The sequence below is a fragment of the Nicotiana sylvestris genome, chromosome 10, assembly GCF_000393655.2.
Source record: "Nicotiana sylvestris chromosome 10, ASM39365v2, whole genome shotgun sequence".
Lineage (NCBI taxonomy): Eukaryota > Viridiplantae > Streptophyta > Magnoliopsida > Solanales > Solanaceae > Nicotiana > Nicotiana sylvestris.
Window position 1 is genome coordinate 129,213,535 of NC_091066.1, and position 26,844 is coordinate 129,240,378.

Here is a 26,844-nt window from a genome sequence, read left to right on the forward strand (position 1 = left end):
GCGCGTTATTAAGGGAAGATTCTGCCCTATTGATTCCTAATAAACGAATGGTACATAAATTGTAGGAAAAATGTGGACTAGGCAAGTAATTTAAATACTATACACATATTTGGTAATAAAGTTTCATATATGGTATAAGAAAGAAAAAATCCCTTTATGAAACCCCATGGATCTAGTCCAACCAAAATATAAACTTAAGAACCAAGCCCGATATTGAACTTGCTTTAAGAGCCACATCTGATGTTTCAACAGTCAACTTGCTTTAAAATTTCTATAATATTGCAATGTGATCTATGCAAGAGTTTCCGATAAATGCAAAACCCGCTAAGTGATTTCTTTTCATTCGTTTGACTTGGTGTATGAAATTACTCGATAATTATATTGATGGGAGGTAATAGATATTAGGTGGATCGATTGAATTGTGAACAAATACCACTATATTTAGGCAAAATAAAAGTTATACAAAAATATTTTACCCTTTAAATGAGTTGGCTCGATTTGTAAAGCTTCTAGCTTGGGGTGTTTTTGCACAAATAGGATTATTCGGTGCTGCCGTTTAAACTTTGACCCAATTAAGAAAAGGCTTAGAAAAATTATCTCCGGCAAGAATTTTGAAGTACATTGGTAAAAATATTTGGAAGTGCTCCTGGCATTCACCGGATTTTTTTCACAAAACATGGCAATCACCAAAAAATTTCATATGTGGATCACTAGGATTTACCACAAAACCTAACGAATCGTCATAATTTTTTAGCGTTGTGGCTGAAAATTTGTAACAATTACCATAGTTATCTGTTAAGGAAAAATTCTAGCAATTGCATGAGCGTCTCCCAAAATCCTGAACGGCGTACTTCACAATTCTGGCTAAAGGTATGTTCTCAAAAATTTTCTTGACTGGGTTAAAATTTAAATGATGGTTCTAAAATGGTCCAATCATTTTTTGCTAGGTTGACTAATAGCTTGTTGGCTATGCTTCGAAGATGTGCTTATTTTAAAAAATATTTTTATCAAAAGTATTTTTTCCATACTTTTGGAGAGTAACAATTTATATTTAGTTAATCAATCTTAAAAGAATTTTTATCAATATTCGAATAACAATTTACACTTGACAAAGATTTTATAAAATGCTTTTTTTGACTTTTTAAATACAGTTTCTTCTACTACTCAAAAATACTTATTTTTTTTCCCTAAAAAGCATTATCAAATGCCTTAACTTTCTAAATTAAAGACTCCATCCGTTTCAATTTATGTGAACTCATTTCCTTTTTAGTCTGTGACAAAAAGAATGATTTTTTTCTGTATTTGAAAATAATTTACCTTTATGTAATGATTTATAGCCACACAAAATATGCGTGCCTTATTTTACACCACAAGTTCAGAAGTCTTTTTTTTCTTCTTAAACTCCACGCCCAATAAAATATTTTCATAAATTAAGACGGAGGGAGTATTTTTAAAAAAGAAATAGTTTTAGGGGGACAATTTAGTTAGTGCAGAAGAAAATATTATAAGTAAAGTAATAGTTGACGTTAAAATAAATGCAATAAATCATTTAAATGATAAAAGTAATTGTTAATTATTAGATCAGTAGTTAAATTCAAAATAATTTGATATCTCTTGAACCTGGAGAGATGAACAACTTAGTTAAATATATATTTGTAACAAATAAAAATACAAATGAATATCTAATGTCGTGCACATTATTCTGTATGCTTATCTTTTTTTTTTTTTTTTTTCGTTAATGCAATGTTATTTATTTACAACAGGAAACTAAAGAGTGTTATTACAAACTGGGATAGATCTAAACAATATGATCCTTTGCATTTATTTAGACCCTTGAATAGCAAGAAGATGCGCTACCATATTAGCTTTACCATAGATCCTTTGCATTTAGTGAGAATATTTTATTAACATGAAGACAGTGGCGGACCTAAAACTTTATGCAAGCGGGTTCAGACACATACTGAAATCGTCGGCCACAATCGACAGTATGAGTGACACTGAGTTAACAAGCAGAGTTTACTAATTTACTCTTTTTATTCCGGTTCTTAACAAAGTTTGAAAAAGAATTTTGCGCGCTACTCTTTATTTTGTTTCAAAGTTGCACTGTTTAAAATAATTTATAACTTCACCTAAATTTTAACAACAAATCTATTTACCTTTATAAATTTAGAATTTATTAAAATTTTAGAAATTTCTTACAAGTTTACCATGCAATCGTCAATGCGATCTATATTAAAAAAAACTAAAATTACTTACTAATTAATTTTAATTTAACTCGCGCTATGAAAGAGAGCTATAAACTAAGCTAAATTAATAATTTTATTAAAAAAAGTTTCAAAATTATGAAAAGATTAATTTAAAATAAACAAAGAAAGAAGACGAAGAAGCGTTAAGAATTAAAGTTTCATATCTAAGGGAAGTCAAATTTTGATAGAACAAAATATGAAGGAAAATAAAAATAAAAACCAAAAATCAATAATTATTATACATTTAAAAACGAAAATTTTACACTGCTTCAGTCTTAAATTTGAAAAGAGTGAACAGGTGTATGGTAGAATTTACCTGGCTTTCCTTGATATAGTGAAAGATAAGAAACATGAGGGCCCAAAAAAGCTAAGGAAAACTAAAAAGGAAGAGAATAGTGTGAGCGAGGAAGCGAACTCACAACCACTTTCAAGCATTGAAACAGCTTAAATCATCTGACCAACACATCTGCTCGTTCAAGTGGGTTCAACAAATTTTATTTAGTATATATTTGTTTCATAGAAAGTTAATTTCCTAAAAATAAAATTACGAGGTGGATTCAGTCTAACCCCTTGAACAAAGGTGGGTCCACCCCTGCATGAAGACCAAGAGCAGTATTGTAAAAGAGGTTTTGATACCTAATAATCCAAATGTTCCTAAGCGTTAATGGGATAAGACTGAATAGGGGTGTTCATGGTACGGTCTGGATCGATTTTTCCCTAAAAAGCAATCAAACCAAGTAAGTCGGTTTTTCAAATATTAGAACCAAACCAAACCAATTAAGTCGATTTTTTCTCGATTCGGTTTATGTCAGTTTTTCGGTTTTTTTCAGTTATTTGTCGGTTTTTTTCTTAAATATAAGACATACACTACCAAACACATTTCGGTGACCACATTTTTATTGTAACACTATCAAATCAATTGCCCTTTGAGAAATCTATTATTTATCAAGATATATTGATGATAATTGAATCAAATAGTGATGAGTAATTTAAGGACTCAATTAAAAATATATTATTTTTAACATGAAATAGATTCTTACACTTAACAAAAGAAAACTACCAATCAAACTAGAATGTAAAGGTAAAGAACTGTACTAAAAGTGCAAACGATTAACATTTACTATAAAATTTTTAAAACTTTGTATAAAAGTATACATATATATAGGTGTAATTCCAAATTTAAAATAGGTACTCCTATATTCGGTTTGGTTCAGTTGCTTTTTTTTTATTAAAACCAAAACCAAAACCAAACTAAATTTGATCGGTTTTTAAATTTCAAAACCAAAACCAAACCAAACCAAAAAGTATCGATTTTTTTGGTCGGTTTGGTTTGGTTTGGTTTTTCGAATTTTTATGAACACCCCTAAGGATGAATATTGAAATTGAGATGGGGAAAGAAATTAATATGCGGATTGTTTACCTTGAAAAATGGGGGTAACAATTAAATATGATTTGTGGTTTTAAAGATATGTGATTTATTCTAATACTAGTGAATATACAAGTAATATTAGGTTTAAGCAAGAGGAAACGATGAACCAAGCTAGTGTTGCTAGAGCAGTAAGGACCTCGAACTCGATTTTCTTGGGGACCTCGAGGTGAGCTAATAAAATATGAACAATAAAGTAAAAGCAATAAAGCTGAAGAATACTTGTTGGGCACGGTAAACAAGAAAAGCAGAGTGGAATATTCTATTGCAGTGAATAATGTGTGATACAAATGATTGGGGTCCCCTTTATATAGGAGGAGAAAACCCCAATATAGTACATTCCTAATTGAGGTAAAGAATTCTATTGGTACATGTGTATAACAACCTAGTACGGGCCTGTACCATTTCGTACAAATCTTATCCTTTAATTTATGCCCTGATCCACGTGTCCTTGAGAAATTTCCGCTCTTTATTGAGTGTCATCGAAATTGTACTACCCTCGATGTAGGGCATGCCGGGCCTTCGATCTGCTTCCTCGAGGTATGTATCCTTCAGCCGGGTCCGACCCCTACTTCGAGTTGTCCGGACTCGGACTCATAGCCTAATTTAAGACTTCAAACTCTAGCTCCTTGGTTTCGACCGTATACAGATAGTCCCCGCATTTCTTAAAATAAGATGATAAGAAACGATTTGAACCTCGATTTTTCCGAGCCTCTTGCGATGATGTCATGCTCGTGACGTAGGCGCTTGAAGTGATCGAAACGTCCCGTCGGTTCATTTTCCCAAAAACATTGAATGCATGCCAGCATTGGTCGACAACTAGTGCCGCCGAACCATCATTGGCTTTCTATAAATAGTGGGTTACTTGGTTGAACAAAAACTACACTCATTCCTTCTTCATCAACTTTTAGCCCTTTCCCTTCTCTATCTCTTCCTCTAATCACCTATTTTTATGGTTTAAATCTGTGACCACAAGGTCACATGGCAGCAACTTTACCAGTTACGCCAAGGCTCCTTTTTTTAAAGTTTTGGCTCGAAACAACGAGAGAAGGGCACCGAATTCTTAGGTCACATGGCAACAACTTTATCAGTTATCCCAAGGCTCCCTTTTTTAAATCTTTGGCTCGAAACAACGAGAGAAGGGCTTGAATTCTTCCCGTATCAGAAGATATGCGAACTTTACACTACTGCTAATCTCTCTTAACTTCAACCTGGTGTGACACTTTATTCCTTTTGATTTCCATGGAATGGGGTGACACTATCATATACTAACTTCTGCATCCCGCACCGGAACAGAGTTCCGAGGATGAACACTCTTGGATTGTTGCTCGCGCATTAAGGATGAACACTCTTGGATTGTTGCTCGTGCATCTTGCGACCCCTTCTGTCTTTTTGTTATTTCTTAATGTATGATGGCCCGAAAATTTAATGGAATGCTCAATCTCGGCCACTGGAGATATAATTACATTTATCGAGGGCCTTCTGCCAAATGTTTCCAAAGATCAGAAATGGTGTCCCCGAGAAGAGGATTTCAGGAGATGATGCTCTCGAGGTCGTGGCCTTAAAAGTGAATTAGGATCTTTAGCTTTTGTTTTTGCTTCTTTGTTCCTGTGTAAGTATCCTTAGAGGGTGTTGTAGTTATACTTTGTAATCATTTATTAGAAGTGTAAAATTAAAGGATCCATTTGTATCCCTTTCTGCTCATGCTGAATTTTATTCTATCTTTATGCGTGAAAGACTCGATTTTATGATTTCACTGACTAGCCCAAATATTGAGCTTAGGACATAACAAACCCTTCGATTTTTAATTGATCAATACAATACCCCTCGAGGTTCTTATCAATCCTCGAGCTGGGTTTAAATATGAACTTGGAACGTCGGGATTCTCGAGCCCGAATTAGGTGAGAGTAAGATCTCGAGATGAAATAAATCCTTAGACTTCCTTGTAGTCCCCGAGTGGGGAACTTCTCCAACTTGGGTATCCCTTGGGCTTTGCAGTCGAGCAGGCATTCACTCGAACTCGTAATACGGAGGGACCTTAGGCCTTTTCACAGTTCTCGAGCGAGAATTTCTTAAACTCGGATAACCCTTGGGCTTATTAATCGAGTGGATATTCTGCTCGGTCTCGACTTATAGGTTGTCCTTTATGATTTCTAACGCATTAAATCTTGATGCCTTGGTCCTGATGCCAATATCGTGGCATCAGTGGTTGAAGCGATCGAAAATTTTCTTTTTGTGTGATTCTCAAAATCATTAATTGGAGGCGGCTGACGGTCGGCCTTTTGGCTTCCCCATCACACTTAAATGAACCTTATAATTAGACAAATTTCACAACCTTACAGACTTTATTCTCATATTATTCCCAAAGTCTCATTAGCTCTTTTCAATTTCCTTTAACTCTCCCTTCTCTTCACTATCAACACTGTTTATTTCCTTGGATCTTCCGTATTGCGATGGCAAAAACCTCTAAACTGCCTTCTCAAAAGGAAAAAGCTTCTTCATCTTCTCGATCGGCCAAAAGTAAACCGGTAGTGCTTCCTCGTATTGAGGAGTGCGCCCCTCCGCCATGCGAAATAACATCCGATTTCAATATCGAGAGACCTGTATCGACACCAGGCCAATGTGAGCCCTCAATATGTTTGTTTGGTGACTAAGGCCGTGCTCGGGCAAGTAAAGGAGGATTGCAAGTGGGATAACAAAGAGGTAGTGATTCCTTCCTCTGAGGAGAACATCACTACATATAAAGCTGAGTACTTGAGCGTATATACTTACCCATTTACGTTGGGTCCTGCAATTCCGGCTTAGGGTACCATAGATCCAATTATTTTTGACTTTTGCCAACGATATCGAGTGACGCTCGGCCAGATCTACCCCTCATTCTGGCAAATTGTTTGCTTAATCATGTTCTTTTCAAGCCAAATCAAAGGGATGTCTTTTACACTCAATCATTTGATCAGATTGTACAGTCCCCAACTTTATCAGGGGTGGGGGGTGGGGGGTTGATAAAATTACAACACCGGTCCTTAAAATCTCTCTTCTCTAGTATTGATGAGGACAAAAACCATGGGTGTATGAGTTGGTTTGTCCGAGTCAAGATCTCTGATCTGATTCTTGTTGATTAGACCCCGTTCCCCAAGGAGTGGAACATAAAACGTGAGTACGCAGCAGGCTTATCCCCTCCTTTCTTTTCTTTTTCCCGGCTTTATAGTTTTCATCGGTCTAACCGCCTTTACGATGGTGCAGCCGCTGCTTGGTTTCCTGGTGGGGTCCTGGACCTCAAGGGCTGGGTCCGAAAGCTGGCCTCCGCCTCCTCTTACTCGGAGCGTTGCTGGCGAGATCTGGCCAAGGGTCGATGAGAGGCCAAAAACCATGGTGAGTTCTCTTGTTTTTTTTCTTGTGCTTCTATTGCAGGATACTTATCTTAATTTCATGTAGGTCTTGGAGACTCCGTCGAATTGCGGCCGGCCCCGGCTGATGAAGTGGAGGTTCCGAAGCCTTCTAAAGAAAGAAGAAGAAGAGAGTCACGTGAAAATCCCCCAAAGCCAAAGAAGATCGTGGCTCGAAGATCTAAGGCCAATACAATGGCCTTATCTCCGAAAATGGCCCAACGCCTTCGGGACCCGGGGGAAGAAGAGGATGACGACTATCTACTGGTGACCCACAAAAGAAAAAATATTGATGCTTCGAACCCCATCGAGCTGATGGCGGTTGATGTGACTCATTCCAGAGCCAAAGAAATCTTCAAAGGGAGTTCAAACAAAGTCCCCGAACCACCGTCCAGAAAGAAGGCACTTCGCCTAGGAGAACATTTGGAGGGTGAGGTCGAACGACCTAATCCCGAACCTCTGCAAGTAAAAGAGAATGCCCCGAGTAGATCACTTGGGGTAATCAACATGGATGATTCAGCTCCTAGCCCCGAATTCTCCGAGGGACAAATCTAAGATGCTCAGAATATGAGGTCTTCTAAAGTGGAAGCAAGCCATGAAGGGCATGACAACTTTCAAGAATGTTTCGTAGGGCTTGAAGATATCCCTGACCGCGATGCCTCTTTCATTTTTGATAAGGCTCGTAGACTTTTTAAACAAGTAAGTTTTCTATTTTTTATGCTTGCGCCTTTGTTTTAGTTGTTCTGAATCTATCTTTCCTCCTTTTTTCATGAAGGCTGTGGTGCTCCATAAAAGGGCATTTTCCAAGTCTCGAGCTGATCTTCCTCGATGCGAGGCTGAACTTAAGAAGGCTTTGTAGGAGAGGGACGTTGTTAAAGCCCTCTTTGCTAAGAAAGAGATGGAGATCTATGATCTACGAGTTGAGTTGACGCAGGCATCCCAATATCAGGCCGAGTATGTGATAACTGTGATTTTTACATGTTTTATACCCATTCTTACCTAAGCTTTGTGCATTAACTGTTATAAATTTGTCCCAAAATGCTTACAAGTTGCGCTTGATTGCATGTTTGAACGACAAGATGACAAATACCAAAGATCGGCTCAAAAAGGAGTGAAATCTGCCAAGTGTCAAAAGACAACTGAAAGGGGGAACAAAATGACCTGTGCGGTCCGCACTGTTTTGTCACGCGGCCGCATAGGAGAGTTCAGAGGCTGGGCATTTTCAAGGTCAACCTGCGCGGTCCGCACTGTTTTGCCATGCAGCCGCGCAGGAAAGTTCAGAGGCCATGCCATTTTTTTAGTCAAGATGCGCGGTCTGCGCCCCTTTTTACGCGGTCCGCGCCTAAGAGTGTCAGAGACCTAATCATTCAAGGAAAAAGCCCACGCGGCCGCACACCTAATTAGTGCGGTCCGCGTGGATGAAGTTCACGCGGCCGCGCGTCACATTTGTGCGGTCCGCGTCCCCAGTGCCAGAAGCAAGATATGAAGACCCCAAACCCTACGCGGCCGCGCGTCATTTGTGCGCGGTCCGTGCCAGACCCTCAGGGGTATTTTTGTCCGATTTTTCCTGTGTAGTATAAATAGAACATTTTACTTTTTAGGATGAGTTTTTTCAGTTTTGGTTTTTTATCAGATAGGAGCTGAACTCGATACTACATGGTTTTAGCCTATTTTGGGCAATTTCTTCTTGTACTAACGTGGATTTAAGTAGATTAACATTGTAATTAATTATTATGTCAATTTCATCTACTATTTCTTCAATTTCTGTTTCTATTATGGCTAGATAAACCCATTAGCTAGGGTTGTGGCTCAACCCTAGTGTGGGTAATTAATGAGTGTGATTGTTTAGTGCATGAATGATGTTGGGTATTTGTTATTTGGATTAATCTTATGTTTTCATTAAGATTTGGTGGTTACAAACACTAAGTCTAGCTTAGGGAGTCTTGACTCTTCTTGAGAAAGAGAGTCTATGACCCCAAGATTAATTCCAACAAGGAATTGGGATGGACCCATGAGAATGGTAGTCCCAATTAACGGGTTAAACCTCGAGAGAGTAATTACCCAACTTGAACCATAAGTTGCTTGGGCAAATTGGCCTACCCAATTGGTCTCGAGAGATTCAATTGGGCAAAGTCACTCTCTCTACCGATAGGTGTGAGAGTGGGTGCAAAAGTGCAACGGTTATAGCATAAGTCCCATATTCATCATTCTTGCATTAGAAATCTCTACCCGTTAGTTGACCACCTAGATGCATGCAACGACCCTAGTGCCTTTCTCTATATTGCATACAACTTAGAATCAATATCATGGCCTAACTTAGCTTTAAATTTGTAGTTGCTATATTGTATTTGATAATCAAAAGAAAACCAAAAAAGTTAGAAGATCAATTAGGAGCTAAAACATAGTCCTAGACCATACAAACACTCAACTCTAAATTGAAGCTCCCTGTGGAAAATTGACCCCGATACCGCTATTGGGTAAAAGTATTAGTGCACACTCTTCCTTAGGTTGAGTCCGCTGCGATCACTTTTTGGCGCCGTTGCCGGGGATCTTTACGGTGTTGACTATTTGTGTAGCTAGTATTGTGTTTTGCTTCTCTTTCCTTCTTATTTACTGACTTTGTTTGTATCGATCAATCAGGTACAATGGCTTTTAATGCAAATGACCCTCTCGGCAATGTGATAGCAGGGGAGGAGGTAGAGGATCTAGAACAAGATGAGGTCTTACCTCAACTCCCACGGAGAGGCCGACATTTCAATATAAATGCTAATGAGAACAACAACATTCCAGACCCTCCTCCGGCACCGCCGAGAGTGGTTCCCAGAGTTCTATCAAATCAAGGATACGCCAGTGCTATTGTTCCTCCCCGAATCCGGGCGGGGAACTTTCAAATCACAAATGTTATGCTGATCTTGCTCGAGCAAAGAGGTTATTTCACGGGTGCTTCCAATCAAAATGCCTACAAGCACTTGAAGGGGTTCGTGGATACATGTTGGGGTAGCAAGCAGACAAACGTGTCCGAGGATGCGTTGAGATTGAGGATTTTCCCGTTTTCTCTTCAGGGTAAAGCATTGGATTGGTTAGAAAGGCTCCCCAATCATTCTATTACAACATGGAATGAATTGGCGGACAAATTTATTGCCAAGTTCTTCTCTCCAAGTCATATGGCAGCTCTTCGGGATGAAATTCTAGCTTTCAAACAAGAGCCAACGGAACCTTTGTATGATATATGGGAAAGATATAGAACAATGGTGAAAGAGTGCCCTAATAATGACATGACCGAGGCTGTGATTCAACAAACCTTTTATCGGGGCATCAACACCACAAATCAATACATTGTGAACCAACTGGACGGAGGAAACTTTATGAAACTTTCTTACCAAGAGGCATGTGATGTACTTGATGAAATGGGAGACACCTTTTCGTCATGGCAAAGCCGAGCAAACGTGCCCCAAGGTGACCCCACGGTCATCCATTTGCATAAGGAATTGCACGATCATGGCCAAGCTATAGCCGAGCTTACAACAACTATGAATCAATTGGCAAAGGCGCAATTGCAACAAGTCCAAAACCCGCGCCAAGTCAACATAATGGAAGGTGTTTCTATGTTGAAAAGGAGGCAAAGAGGACAACAACCTCAATGCAATTGTGAACAATATGACAACAACAATGATGGTAATGGATATTCGAATGAAGGTTTTGATGACCAAAGTGAGGAAGTCCAATATGTCAACAACTATCAAGGGAATAGAGGTAATCAAGGGAATCAATAATGGAGACCCCAAGGTAATTGGGGCAATCAACAAGGTGGCAATTGTAATTACAACAACAATGAAGGAGGCAATTGGGGGAACAATAATTCGGGGAATAAAGGTAATTGGAACGGGAACAACAATTGGAACAACAACAATGGTGGACAAGGTAATAGGGAGCAAGGCTTTCAAAGACCCCCAATGTATCAACAACCCAATAACCCACCTCCCTTTCCTTCTCAAGGTCCGAGTTCGTCCGGAAGCGAGATGGGGAGAATTGAAAGCATGTTCGAGCAAATGATGAAAAAGAACCAAGATTCCGAGGCCTAATTAGCTTCGCATAACACATCTATCCGGAACTTGGAAGTGCAATTAGGTCAAATCTCTCAGTCTTTAAATACTCGCCCAAAGGGTGCTCTACCAAGTGATATGGTAGTAAACCCCAAGGGTGGGCACAATAATCATGTGATGGCAGTGACAACGCGAAGTGGAAGAGGCGATGATGTACATGCTTCAAGAGGAAACCAAGTTGCAGTAGATGAAGATGAGTTACGAAATGATGAGATCCCGTTGGTAGTTGAGGATGTTGTTGAACAAAGTAAAAGTGATGATGTGAGAATTAAAATTGATGAGGGTGAGGAGGAGACTCAAGAGGCCGTGAACCCGTCTAGGGAACACATCATTGATATGCCCGAACCGGTGGTGCCAAAAGCCAAGGCACCCTTGCTTAGACCACCTCCGCCCTAACCTCACCGGTTGGCCAAGCAAAAGGGTGACAACCAATTTAAGAAATTCATTGAAATGATGAAGAGTTTGACTATCAACGTGCCTTTGGTAGAGGCACTCGAGAAAATGCCGGGATACGCAAAGTTCATGAAAGATTTAGTTATAAAAAAGAGATCAATGGAGTGTGAGACAATCAAGATGACCCATCAAGTGAGCGCAATTGTGCATTCTATAGCTCCGAAACTTGAGGATCCCGGTGCATTCACTATCCCATGTACCATTGGAAGTGCCAACTTTGCAAAATCCCTTTGTGACTTGGGGGCAAGTATCAATTTAATGCCATATTTGGTCTTCAAGACCTTGGGAATTGGACAACCTCGTCCAACCTCTATGAGGCTTCAAATGGCGGACCGGTCAATGAAGCGGCCTTTGGGAATTATTGATGATGTCCTTGTTCGTGTTGATAAGTTCATATTGCCGGCCGATTTCGTGATCTTGGATTGTGAAGTGGATTTTGAGGTGCCTATCATTCTTGGAAGGCCCTTCCTAGTTACGGGGAAGGCCTTGGTTGATGTGGAAGCGGGAGAATTGACCTTCCGTGTTGGTGATGAAAAGGTGGTGTTCCACGTATGCAAATCAATGAGGCAACCAAATAGCACTGAGGTGTGCTCATTTGTTGACATTGTCACGGCGGTGATAGTGGATGACACAAGCACAATGGAAAATGTTGAGGACCAACTTGAGGCCGTGCTATTGAACATGGATGTTGATGATGATGCTAGAAGGGTGGAGTGTGTGAACGCATTACATGGCATGGGCTCATATTCTTATGAACCGAGAAAGTTATCTCTTGATCTTGAAAACCGCAAAATTCCACCCATCAAGCCATCTATTGAGGATCCACCTGTGTTGGAGTTGAAACCACTTCCTCCTCACCTCAGGTATGAATTTCTTGGTCCTAATTTCACTTTGCCGGTTATTCTTTCTTCTTGCTTGACTAACGTGCAGGTTGACGCCACTTTGGCGGTTCTTCAAAAGTGCAAGCGGGCGATTGGATGGACATTGGCAGATATTCGGGGTATTAGCCCCGCGTTTTGCATTTACAAGATAATATTGGAGGAGGATGCTAGGTCGTCTCTTAAATATCAAAGGAGACTCAATGAGGCCATGCATGAGGTGGTCAAAAAGGAAGTCATCAAGTGGCTTGATGCCGGTGTGGTGTATCCAATTTCTGATAGTTCGTGGACTTCTTCGGTACAATGTGCGCCAAAGAAGGGAAGAATGACGGTGGTGACCAATGACAACAATGAACTTATTCCGACTCGTACTGTGACGGGTTGGAGGGTATGCATGGACTACCGGAAGTTTAACAAGGTGACTAGAAAGGATCATTTCCCATTGCCGTTCTTGGACCAAATGCTTGATCGTCTTGCGGGCCGGGCTTTTTATTGTTTTCTGGGTGGGTATTCAGGCTATAACCAAATTCTCATTGCCCCGGAAGACCAAGAAAAGACAACCTTCACATGTCCTTATGGCACATTCGCCTTCTCTCGAATGCCATTTGGATTATGTAATGCACCGGCGACCTTCCAACGATGTATGATGGCAATCTTCACCGACATGGTGGAGGACATATTGGAGGTCTTCATGAATGATTTTAGTGTGGTTGGGAACTCATTTGGTGATTGCTTGCAAAACTTGAATCGTGTGTTGGCCCGATGCGAAAACACAAACTTGGTTCTCAATTGGGAGAAATGCCATTTTATGGTAGAAGAAGGAATTGTGTTGGGTCACAAAATTTCAAAAAGAGGGATTGAGGTTGACAAGGCGAAAATTGAGGTTATCTCAAGACTCCCTCCCCCTACTTCCATCAAAGGGGTGAGGAGTTTTCTTGGACACGCGGGTTTCTACCGAAGATTCATCAAAGACTTCTCTAAGGTAGTTAACCCGTTATGTAAATTGCTAGAGAAAGATGCAAAATATGTGTTCGATGAGAAATGTATGGAGGATTTCGAGCTTCTAAAGCACAAGTTAACGACTACCCCCATCATTACTGCACCAAATTGGAGCTTGCCCTTTGAGCTCATGTACGATGCTAGTGATGTTGCGGTGGGGGCAGTCTTGGGCCAAAGAATCAACAAAATGTTCCATCCGGTGTACTACGCAAGTAAGACAATGAATGAAGCTCAAAGGAACTACATGGTCACCGAGAAGGAATTGCTTGCCATTGTTTTTTCCATGGAGAAGTTTAGCCCATACCTTATGGGGGCCAAAATGATTATTCATACCGATCACGCCGCCCTTAGGTACTTGATGACGAAGAAAGACTCGAAAGCGAGGTTAATGAGATGGGTGCTTCTTCTTCTTCAAGAATTTGATTTGGAGATTGTTGATAGAAAGGGTAGTGAAAATCAAGTGGCGGACCACTTGTCTCGATTGGAGGAGAAAGGGAGGCCTTTGGATGGCCTTGAGATAAATGATGCTTCTCCGAATGAACAACTCCTCTCGGTTTCAATGCTAGACATGCCATGGTTTGCCGACATTGCCAATTATCTTGTTACCGGTGTGATTCCGTATGAGCTCTCTTCTAACCAAAGGAAGAAGCTCAAGCGGGATTGTTTGGACTACTATTGGGATGAGCGGTATCTTTTCAAAATTTGCACCGATAGTGTAATTCGCCGGTGTGTTCCCGAAGAAGAGCAATTGAGTATTGTGGAAGCTTGTCACTCTTCGCCCTATGGTGGCCATCATGGCGGGGCGAGGACGGCGTCTAAAGTGTTGAGTTGTGGTTTCTATTGGCCTTCTTTATTCAAGGATGCCGGTGACTTTGTGAAAAGATGTGATGAATACCAACGTGCCGGAGGGATTTCGAAGAAAGATGAGATGCCTCTTAACACGATTCTAGAGGTTGACATTTTTGATGTTTGGGGGATAGACTTTATGGGACCATTCGTAAGTTCTTGTGGCAAAACCTACATCTTGGTAGCGGTTGATTATGTGTCGAAATGGGTTGAGGCCATATCTTTGCCAAATAATGAAGCTCGAAGTGTGGTGGCGTTCTTGAAAAAGAGTATCTTCACGAGGTTTGGCACTCCACGTGCTATCATCAGTGACGGGGGTTCTCATTTTACAACCGGGCTTTTGACTCTTTGCTAGCCAAGTATGGGGTAAATCACAAGGTGACCACTCCTTATCATCCTCAAGCGAGTGGTCAAGTTGAGGTGTCCAACCGTGAGATCAAGAGTATTTTGTCCAAGACTGTCAATGCAAATAGGACCGACTGGTCGAAGAAATTGGATGATGCTCTTTGGGCTTATCGTACAGCTTTCAAGACTCCGATTGGTATGTCACCGTATCGGTTGGTGTTTGGGAAGGCTTGTCATCTTCCGGTAGAATTGGAACATAAGGCTATGTGGGCCCTGAAAAAGTTGAACTTAGAATGGGATGTCGCGGCAAATCTCCGGGTTGAGCAATTGAATGAACTTGATGAATTTAGGTTTCATGCTTACTCCAGCTCGTCCTTGTATAAGGACAAGATGAAGTACCTTCACGACAAGTATGCCCGAGGGAAGGAATTCAAAGTTGGTGACATGGTTCTTCTTTTCAACTCCCGGTTGAGGTTATTTCCGGGCAAGCTGAAGTCTAAGTGGAGCGGCCCATTTGAAGTGGTTGGTATATCTCCCTTTGGTGCCATTGATCTCAAAAATAAGAATGGTGAAGTTTTCCGGGTCAATGGGCATCATGTCAAGCACTATTTAGGAAAGATTGATGACAGCCACGTGGTGGCACTCATTCATTTGAAATGACTGTGATGGTAACACGCGTCGTGCCGCGACGTTAAATCAGGCGCTTCTTGGGAGGCAACCCATGTCTTTTTCTTCTTCTTTGTTTTTCTGCTGTAGAGTAGGATTTTTTTGAGCTGATAATTTGTGAAGTGTTGCAGGGATAATGTTGAACCAGTGCAGGGCAAATGTGCAAAAAATGGTCAGTCTCTGAATATGGCATACGCGGCCGCGCGGCAAAACAGTGCGGTCCGCGTAGGTGTGAGCAGCTGAAAGGCTAAGACCCAGAAGACCCAGTGCGACTGCATGATATTTCTGTGCGGTCCGCACTGGAGGACCAAGAAGTACCAAGTCTCTGACAAAGTCCCACATGGCCGCGCACCAAAACAGTGCGGTCCGCGTGGATTGAACAACTAAAGTGAAAGATGCAAAATCCAGCGCAGTCCGCGTCCATTTCTGTGCGGCCGCATTGGTAGGTGGGTACTGGGTCCCATGGCTTTTCTATAAATAGAGGCCTGGGGCCTCATTTTAACCTTTTCGCCAATTTTACACCTGACCTCTAATTTTCACTGTTCATCAACATTAATTGGGCACATAGTTGAAATCTCATTAATCCCTGGTAACAACTCTCGTTCATTTCAATCATAGTCTAATTTTTGTTTTGTTTAATTGCTTTCTACTAGTGTAACTTCTTACTTTCGTCTTGTTCTTCTTAGTTTAACTGTTAGATTAGATTTTTGTGTGTTTTTGTTTAAATCATGGGCATGGAATCTTGTTGAATAACTAAGTAGGGACACTTAGGACCCAAAAAGGTGAACAAAAATTGGATTTAATTGAACAAACACACGACTCAGTTAAATTAGCCCTACGCGGCCGCGCAACATTTGTGCACGGTCCGCGTTACTCTAGATAAGAGATGATGATCCTCTCTGCATGGACTGCGTATCATTTATGTGCGGTCCATGTGAGCCCAGCGCGGCCGCGGTCCAAAATAGTACGGACCGCGTGTGAAGAGTTCAGAGAGGTCGACATTTTGGCATTTCACCTGCGCGGGCCGCATACCATTTCTGTGCGGTCCGCGCTAAACCAATGCGGATGCGTACCATTTCTGTGCGGTCCGCGCTCAACCAACGTGGCCGCATACCATTTTTGTGCGGACCACGTCGGTTTATTCAGAGAGGTATGTGTTGGTGTCAGTATACTGCGCGGACCGCGTGCCTTTTGGTGCGGTCCGCGCACCTCTGCCTGTGTAAGTGTGTCTGCACTCTTTTCATTCAACTGAACTGTCCACTTCACCTTTTGTGCTTCCACTAACAATGTTAGACATGTATTCCTTGCAGACAATGGCTAAAAAACGAGCGGGCAAAGAAATACAACCCGAGAGAGGGGGTTCCTCCCGAGGAGGGAAAAGCAGGCGGATTGTGAAACTCACTCCTCAAACCAGGGAATTGATAAAGAAAACCCGAAAGATAATCCAGGAAGCTATAGAGCTGCATCTCATTCCACGGGGAGTAAGTATGCACCTTCACGGAGCATTACCTCGGAGTCTTCCCCCACCCACATGTCCACTTCATTTCAGCTCCGTGATTCCCCTTCCCCAGATCATGATAATGTAGCCTCCTCCAAGAAGCCGGTTAATGTCATCTCGGACTCGTCTGATGAGTCCGTAGCAAGAGAAGAAGAGCAATACTCCACATCTCCCACAACTTCATTATCAGGGGAGAGTGGAGTATATGCTGAGGGAGGTGAGCCACAGATCGGGGGGATTGAGCGTACTAGAAAACCAGAGGCATGGGCAGACAAGTTTGTTAGTGAGGTTGCTTTCCATAGATTCCGAGAGTGGTGGCCCAGAAGGAAACCTATTCCGGAGAGGAAGTTCATAGATGCCGATCTTGTCCCTCTCAACCCTCATGTGCAAGCACAATTCCGCACTAGGGAGGGTTGGGGCTTCTTCAAAGAACGTGTTGAAATGGCGAACGAGCATATGGTGAAGGAGTTCTACAGCAATGTTCACCATATAGTTCTGGACTCCAAAGTAACTAAAGTGAGGGACAAGATAGTTGTGTTTGATGGCAAATCATTGAATGAATTCCTGTGGTTCGGAGAAGAGCATGAATCACAATATTTAGAAAAGCTAGCAATAAAAGAGGAGGTTCTTCCTTGGTTGGCCAAGCACTTGGCATCCGCGGGTACAGTCCCAGTCTGGTTGAAAGCACAAGAAAAGATTTTTAGGAACACCCTGAACTTTGAAGCCAAAGGATGGTTGACTTTCGTGTATAGTCGACTTGACCCGTCTACACATGATCACTCCATTCCCCTCCCTCGTGTTGTCTTGGTAGCATCTATAATGGCGGGTTTCCCTCTGAATGTGGGTAATATTATGTCAAGAGTGATTTCTACCGTTGGTAATGAGGCCCAAACAAACTACCCCTTCCCAAACACACTCTCTTTGTACTTCAGAGAATTGAAAGTGAAGAAAAAGAAATATGATGTCAAGGTACCTCCGGTGGCCCCGTACTCATGGTATAGTCAGTTGGGTCCAGACAACCCGAAGAGGGGCAAGAAGAATGCGGCATCCACTTCCACCGCACCTGGCCAGTCTGAGGAGCCAGCGGTCATTGAGTAGCCCAGTGAGCCTTCCACCATTCCTGCTACTGATGAGGCATTGCCTCCAGGTCTGTCGTCAACAACTGGTCCTTCTATTGCAGCTAACCTGGTAATCCCTTCATCAAAGACTCACCGGTTCACCGCAAACCAGCTCACCCACTCCCTTGCCAGTTTGAACAACTGGATGTCAGCTGCGACATCCAGGTTGTCCACATTGACCACTGCTGTACAGGCACAGGGAGCACCAGTTACTGTTGAGATTCCTTCCTCCATTGAGAAGGCACTGAAGAAGATCCTGGCCAACCAGGAAAAGATGATGGCGACGCAGGATGCCTTGACTAAGGCGGTTGGGGTACATGGCAAAACATTGGAGAAATTGGCTCGGGAGCACAAGAAGTTGAGGAAGCAGAAGGCTTCAAAGAAGTTAGTGACACAGTTGAGAGTGGATGTGGACAAGCTTATGGCGGATCAGTTGCCACTTGACCTACTATTTGGGGACCCAGTTATAGAGCCAGTAGCTGCACAGGTACAAGAGGAGGAGCAGAGGCCGAGGAAGAAGAGGAAACTCCCTAGCACTAAGGGAGTTGTGATTGAGGTAGCACCAGTTCAGGAGAGTCCCTCCACTACCCCACCAGTTGATGAGCCAGTTCTTGAGCAGACAACTATCCCAGCAGCACAGCAGCAGCAGGCCGGGGACCAGCCCGAGGTCCCCGCCAGTACAGAGGACTTAGGAGCCATTGACCAACACAGGGTGACATATGAGGCTTGAGGGGCCTTTCTATATCCTTTCTTTCATTTTTTGTGTGTTTATTTTGATAGTTAGCATTGGTGACAATGCTAGCTTTTCTTCGTGTGGGTGTGGCCCTACTATTTGGATTGACCGTTGGATTACTATATATATTCTTTTACTTTTTGCACATTCGTAGTTGTAGATGGCTTGTATATAACTGTTCATTCTAGATGCTCTCAAACTCTATGTATATATTCATTCTCCCTGGTTGTATATTCTACTCCCCTTTTGTACATATTCATTCAGTTTTCATTTTGGTTTTCTATTTTTCGTTAATATTTTTCATTTTAGTTGCAAAGTTAGGCTCGTAGCCTTTTTGTTTTGTTTTGGCGTATGCAATAAGCCCTTGATTTTCTTAATGCCATGGTTCTTTCCAAGGGTAGATGTTGTGCGAACCGGGTGGCTCTTCCCAATGATAGATGGCGTGACAACCTTCTTAAGGGTTTGAGTCCGTTTTTGATTTTTCTTTTTGATTTTCAAGTTTTTGTAGTAAGGGTACCTCAGGCAAAACTTCACTTGGGCCTAGCACATTTGCCTTTGGTACTATGGTCAAAGACATTATGTTGTGTTTAGGATGGTGAAAGTTGTGGCCTTGAGACTCTTGTGTTGACCAAACAATCATCGTGTGGTCATTTTGGACCATTGTGCGCTTGAATCATATCTAAGGTCGTTGTGGGCCCCCGACTCCATCTTTGGCAATCCTTGAGTGTGTGTAGTGAGAATTCGAATCGTGAGCCCAAGTACCGAGCTGATGGTCTAGAATTTGCCCTGAATGTCTGTTGAGGCAAAATCATAGGGGGAACTTGACTTGAGACGTGATTATAGGCTCTCCTTGATCCAAAATGCAAAATTTGAACAATTTCCATAACCTACCAATGAAACAATCCCTAGTTCAACCCTTTTGAGCCTTAAACCTTTTTCGTTCATGACCAAGCTACAAGCCTATACCCGTTCTTAACGAGACCCTCTCTTGGCACCCAAATCTTCCCTTGAGTAAATGGCAAATGTCTAAGTTTGGGGGGAGAGACAAGAAAGGCATCAATGTGGTAAAAAGGCGCAAAAGCAAAAGAAAAGCAAGGCGATGAAAAAGAGAAAAAGACAAAAAGAAAGACAAAAATGAATAAGAACAAAAGAAAAAAGGGGAATCCAAGGACAAAAAAAAAAATGAAAAAGGTGTGGAAAAGTGGTAAAAAGGAGAAAGGGTTTGAATTGCAAAAGAAAGAGTGATAATGTGTCTCTCTAACCCCTTGAAAGAAGTGAATTACTCAATTGAGTCAAGAAAGTGTGCCAAAATAAATTCAAAGAAGTGTTTAGGGGAAGATTGAACCCATTTGAACAAAAACACGTCCTACCTTTACCCAAAGCCTTCACAATGACTACTCAAAAGCCCTATATGATCTTGAGTTGAGGGAAGCCTACATTAGTGGATACTTACATAAGGGGCAAGCATATGGTACTTAGAGCCGGACTTAGAGCCTTTTCTTTATGAGAGATGAGAGAGAAGTCCATTCACCTCGATTTGTGTGCAAATACTCTAAAAAGGTGAGGTTCACTTAGGGAAAGTCGAGGATGTGTGAGCTTGGGTTCCACAATGACCAAAGAAATTGAGAAAGGTTCCTTGATGAAATGTGTCAACTCTTGATCCTCTTGTGTCACACTTGACCCACAAGCTTTCAAAGTTTAAATGTGTTAATGATGCATTCGCATTGAGGGCAATTGTTAGTCCCAATTGATGCTTGTTGAGGTTACTTTAGGATAAGCAGGAATTACGTGGGTGTTGTCCATTGAGGGGTAGGTCTCATTTTATTTGCTCGAGGACAAGCAAAGGGTTAAGTTTGGGGAAGTTGATAACTCTGATTTTTACATGTTTTATACCCATTCTTACCTAAGCTTTGTGCACTAACTGCTATAAATTTGTCCCAAAATGCTTACAAGTTGCGCTTGATTGCAGGTTTGAACGACAAGATGACAAATACCAAAGATCGGCTCAAAAAGGAGTGAAATTTTCCAAGTGTCAAAAGACAACTAAAAAGGGGAACAAAATGACCTGTGCGGTCCGCACTGTTTTGTCACGCGGTCGCATAGGAGAGTTCAGAGGCTGGGCATTTTCAAGGTCAACCTGCGCGGTCCGCACTATTTTGCCACGCGGCCGCACAGGAAAGTTCAGAGGCCATGCCATTTTTTTAGTCAAGATGTGCAGTCCGCGCCCCTTTTTACGCGGTCCGCGCCTAAGAGTGTCAGAGACCTAATCATTCAAGGCAAAAGCCCACGCGGCCGCACACCTAATCAGTGCGGTCCGCGTGGATGAAGTTCACGCGGCCCTGCGTCATATTTGTGCGGTCCGTGTCCCCAGTTCCAGAAGCAAGATATGAAGACCCAAAACCCTACGTGACCGCGCGTCATTTGTGCGCAGTCCGCGCCAGACCCTCAGGGGTATTTTTGTCCGATTTTTCCTGTGTAGTATAAATAGAACATTTTACTTTTTAGGATGAGTTTTTTCAGTTTTGGTTTTTTATCAGATAGGAGCTGAACTCGAGACTTCATGGTTTTAGCCTATTTTGGGCAATTTCTTCTAGTATTAACGTGGATTTGAGTAGATTAACATTGTAGTTAATTATTATGTCAATTTCATCTACTATTTCTTCAATTTCTGTTTCTATTATGGCTAGCTAAACCCATTAGCTAGGGTTGTGGCTCAACCCTAGTGTGGGTAATTAATGGGTGTGATTGTTTAGTGCATGAATGATGTTGGGTATTTGTTATTTGGATTAATCTTATGTTTTCATTAAGATTTGGTGGTTGCAAACACTAAGTCTAGCTTAGTGAGTCTTGACTCTTCTTGAGAAAGAGAGTCTATGACCCCAAGATTAATTCCAACAAGGAATTGGGATGGACCCATGAGAATGGTAGTCCCAATTAACGGGTTAAACCTCGAGAGAGTAATTACCCAACTTGAACCATAAGTTGCTTGGGCAAATTGGCCTACCCAATTGGTCTCGAGAGAGTCAATTGGGCAAAGTCACTCTCTCTACCGAGAGGTGTGAGAGTGGGTGCAAAAGTGCAACGGTTATAGCATAAGTCTATATTCATCATTCTTGTATTAGGAATCTCTACCCGTTAGTTGACCACCTAGATGCATGCCACGACCCTAGTGCCTTTCTCTATATTGCATACAACTTAGAATCAATATCTTGGCCTAACTTAGCTTTAAATTTGTAGTTTCTATATTGTATTTGATAATCAAAAGAAAACCAAAAATGTTAGAAGATCAATTAGGAGCTAAAACATATTCCTAGACCATACAAACACTCAACTGCAAATTGAAGCTCTATGTGGAAAATTGACCCTGATACCGCTATTGGGTAAGAGTATTAGCGCCCACTCTTCCTTAGGTTGAGTCCGCTACAATCAGTATGTTGAGAAGGTAATACAACTATTGAGTGTCTGTTACGTACTTGTTCGATTTGGTGACTGACACTTTTAATTTCGGAGTTTCATTAGAAGGCCGATTTGGAGGCGCAACTTCGGGAAGAGCTTAAGATGAAAGAAGCCGAGATCTTGGGGTGGAGGCAAGGTATAGACAATCTCGCCTATGAGAAGGAGACTCAAAGAGAGTAGTTAGCTTCACTCGAACGCCGGCTTTGAGGTGTGAAAGAGGAGAACCTAGCTCGGGGCCTTGAAATTGAGGAACTTAAAACCAAATCTGCTGCTGAGGCAATCATGACTTCGTATCGAGCTGACACCGAGGTAGCTAATGTTCAGACAAGGTAGATCTCTTCTGCGGTGGAGGCTAAGTTATCAAGTACTCTTGAACACGCCAGGCGACAATCCCGGAGGATAACCCTCGAGGAGGTACATGCTCGCGGCTTCGATCTTTCTGTCGATATTGAAACAGCAAAGATTTTGGAAGAAGAGGCTACCGCTCTGCTTCCCGATGAGGATGATTCAGCCAATATCTCTGAGAGTGAAGGAGACGAAGATGAAGTCCCCGAGGATGATGCTCTTGAAGATGCGACTCCTGAGGATGCAGCTACCAAATATGTGACCCCGAAGTAGTTTTAGGTTATTTTATTTCTTTGTAAGCCTCATTTGTGTAGATATTTCCTGTAATCATCTTCATGGGTTTTCAATGTCTTTGCCTTATGCTTCTTATGTTTTGATGATCTAACAAACTTATTGTCAAGAACCAGACAGAAAACCTGACCCACTTGGTATACATTTCAAATGAACAATATCCAGTCTGATCTCCATCAAATGAGTGAACAACCACAAGGAAGAACACAACAGGGACCTGTTCCCTTAGATTTCTCTGACAGAAGTACAAGTCAACTGTACAGCTGGAACGTAACAGTAGAAAGTGACTGTCTATAACTGTTACAAAGAGGAACACAACAGGGACCTGGTCTCCTAGGGTTCTTTGACAGAAGTACAAGTCAACTATACAACAGGAACGCAACTGCAGAAAGTGATTGTCCGCAACTGTACATGCGACAATGCAGCAGATAGTGCAGCAGCCACTTCTCATTGGGAAGAAGCGTGTACCAAGAATTGACATCACCATTGTGATATCTTTTGTAATATAACAACCTGGTGCAAGGCACAACAGATTTACTTGTACATTTAATGATATTCTCTCAAGTATTAAAGTCTTCATCCGGCATTGAAGTCACTGGTGTGTCAAGAACAAAAGACAACTCCACTAAAGGGTATGTTTTACAACGAGTCTATGTGTATCCGTAGTTGAGTTGTAATCATGTTATTGTTCTTCATTGTAACTCCTATCTTGCTTTCTTAGAAGCTATGTTTTAGGAAACCCTCTTGTAAAATCCATAAACTCTCTGAGTTTATGTTGTGACTAGGTTTAGTCATAAGTTAAAGTCTTTGTTACTAGAGAGTGACAAAGTGACTTGTGGTAAGAGTATCACAAGTTAGTTGAGGTGAATTCTTTGTAATAGAGTTATTACAAAGTGGCTTGTAATAGGTATTTACAAGTTAGTGAAATTGAAAGCCTACAAATGTAGGTCATGGTTTTTGTCCCCTTGAATGGGATTTTTCCACGTAAAAATCCCGTGTCTCCTCACTTACTGCTTCATAAGTATTCTCAGTAGAAACCCATAGAGGATCATGTGCTCTATAGTTTGGTGGACTCATATAAGCTAACAATTGGTATCAGAGCAGGTTCTTTCTAAAAGGTTAACACCTAGAAAGGATCTCAATGGCTGCTCTACCCAACTTTGAGGAAGGACAATCAACCTACAGACCTCCTAGATTCAATGGTCAGTACTACAGCTGGTGGAAGACTTGCATGCATGACTTTATAATGGCTGAAGATTCAAAACTATGGGACATCATCTATGATGGTCCACATGTTCCTATGACGAAGCTTGAAGAAACTGGACCAATGGTGTCGAAAGACAGAAAGGAGTACAATGCAATTGACAGAAAAGCCGTAGAAAAGAACTATCACGCCAAGAAAATCTTGGTATGTGGTATAGGACCCAATGGGTACAACAGAATCTTAGCTTGTGATACTGCCAAAGAAATATGGGAAGCGTTGCAAACCGCACACGAAGGAACTACTCAGGTTAAACAGTCCAAGATTGACATGCTCACCACAGAGTATGAGCTCTTCAGGATGAAGGATAATGAGTCTATACAGGATATACACACCATATTCACATCCATCATAAATGAGCTTCATTCACTTGGAGATGTTATTCCCAGAAACAAGCTTGTAAGAAATATCGTCAGTGTTCTACCTGGTTCTTGGGAAAGCAAGGTAAATGCCATCACTGAAGTTAAAGATTTACAAACTCTAACCATGGATGAGCTGATTGGTAATCTGAAGACATACGAGATGAAAAGAAAGAAGGAAAGTGAAATGAGAGAGCCAAAGAAGGAAAAGAACCTGGTACTCAAGGCTGAAAGCAGTGACTCAAGTGAAGAAGATCGTGATATGGCCTATCTTACCAAAAGATTTCAAAAGATGGTTCGAAGAAATGGTGGTATACCAAAGAGGGGCAGTTCAAGTAAGGCAAGGAACAATGATCTCTGTCACAGGTGCGGAAAGCCAGGGCATTTCATCAAAGACTGTCCACTCCTGAAACAGGAGCAATACAAATAAAACCCTGCAAAGCAGCAAAAAGGAACCTGGTTCCAGACAAATGATTTAATCGAAAAAGTAGTGTAGCTGACAATATTGTGAAACAGGCTCTTGCTGCTTGGGGAGACTCCTCCAGTGAATCAAAAAGGGAACCAGATGCAGAAAACAACTCCATGATGGCAGTGGAAACTGAAGCAACAAAGTATGACTCACTGTTCGCGCTGATGGCTCAGTCTGATGATGATGAAGAAGATGAGGATGATGAGGTAAATTTCAGGATGTTCAGAGAAATCTGAAATCCTATTCTTCTAAGAAGTTAAGGTCATTAGCAAATGTTCTAATTGATGCTTATTATAGCCTTGATAATGATAAGGAGATCTTGACCATAGAACTAGGAGAAACTGAACAATCTAGAGATGATCTGGTAGTCAGTGTAGTGGACCTAAATAAGACCATAGCTAATCTTGAAAAAGAAAAGGAAGTTCTGAATGAAAAAATAACTAGTGTAGTAAATGAGAGAGATGACCTGATGGTAGTGGTTGTTGACTTGAAGGAAATAATAGAAGGTCTTAGCAATGAGAAACACACTTTAGAAGAAAAAATTGTAGCTACTGAGCAAGAGAGGGATAATTTTTTAGCGATAATCACTAACCTAGAGGAAACCGTTGAGGGACTCAATAGAGAACATAGGACTGTGAGTCTTGGGAAAGGGAAGGAAGTAGCTAGTGAGACACACATCAAGCTTGAAAAGGAATTAAATGATGTGAAAACTAGTCTATGTGGTGAACTTGAGAAAAATCGGCAACTTCAAGCTGAATTGGAGAAAGTAAAAATTGATCTTGAGAAATCTCTGAAGTGGACTTGGTCCTTAGATGCTGTCACTGACATGTATTTCAACAATAGTGGAAACAGGATGGGAATCAGGTTCCAAAGGGAGAAAACTCTTTACAACCCTCACAGCAAGTACGTCACTGTTCCTAATAACTAGCCGTGTACCCACTATGGGAACAATGGGCACTTCAAAGAAAATTGTCAGGCCAGGGTTCAATTTGTTCAGAAAAACAAAGTGTTTACTGACAAAGTGACTACTAACAAGGGACCAGGTACCGGTCGCAATAAACGAATATTGCCTGCATGGACTAGAAAAGCCCTTATCCATCCCTTTTATCATAACAAGGGACCCAAACTAGTTTGGGTTCCTAAATCTAACCCATAATTTGCATGTGTAGAGAACAGTAAGAGGAAGCGGACTGCAATGAACCATGGAAAGTGGATTCTCAAAGCACGTGACTGGAAGCACCATGGATTTCTTCTCATTGAAAGCCCTGCAGGAAGGGAATGTATCCCTTGAAAAAGGAGGGGATACATTATCGGTATTGGAAAAGCTGGAAAATCTCTTTGACATTCAATTGAGAACATGTACTATGTGGATGGTCTGAAGTACAGTCTCCTGAGTGTCTCTCAAAACTGTGTTAAAGGGAACAAAGTAGAGTTCTTATCAAAAGTGTGCACAGTTACCAATTTGGTAACTGGAGAAGTGGTCTTAGTGGCCAAAAGAAACAAGAACATCCACATTGATGACTTTTAATCTCTACAAGATGGTGATATTGCATTGATAGTATTAGGGCATTCAAGCTTCTCACTTCCGAATAAATTGATTCAGAAGGACCTGGTTCATGGTCTATCAAATTCAAGATTCACCTGGACACTAGTTCTTAGAACAAGGGATGAGACTTTCGAGGTATTTATGGCCTTTGTTAAGAATATCCAAGTGAAGATAAAATTGAAGGTAGCATGCATCAGATCTGACCACGAGACAAAATTTGACAACGCCAAATTTGATGAGCTTGTAACAAAAATGGAATCCACACACCTTCTCAGCACCAAGGATTCCATAGCAAAATGGTGTTGGTGAAAGAAAGAACAAAACTATGGAAGACATGGCACGGACAATGCTCATCGACAGTGGTATCACCAAAAAAAAACTTCTAAGCAAAATCAACAAACACTGCTTGCTACTTGGTGA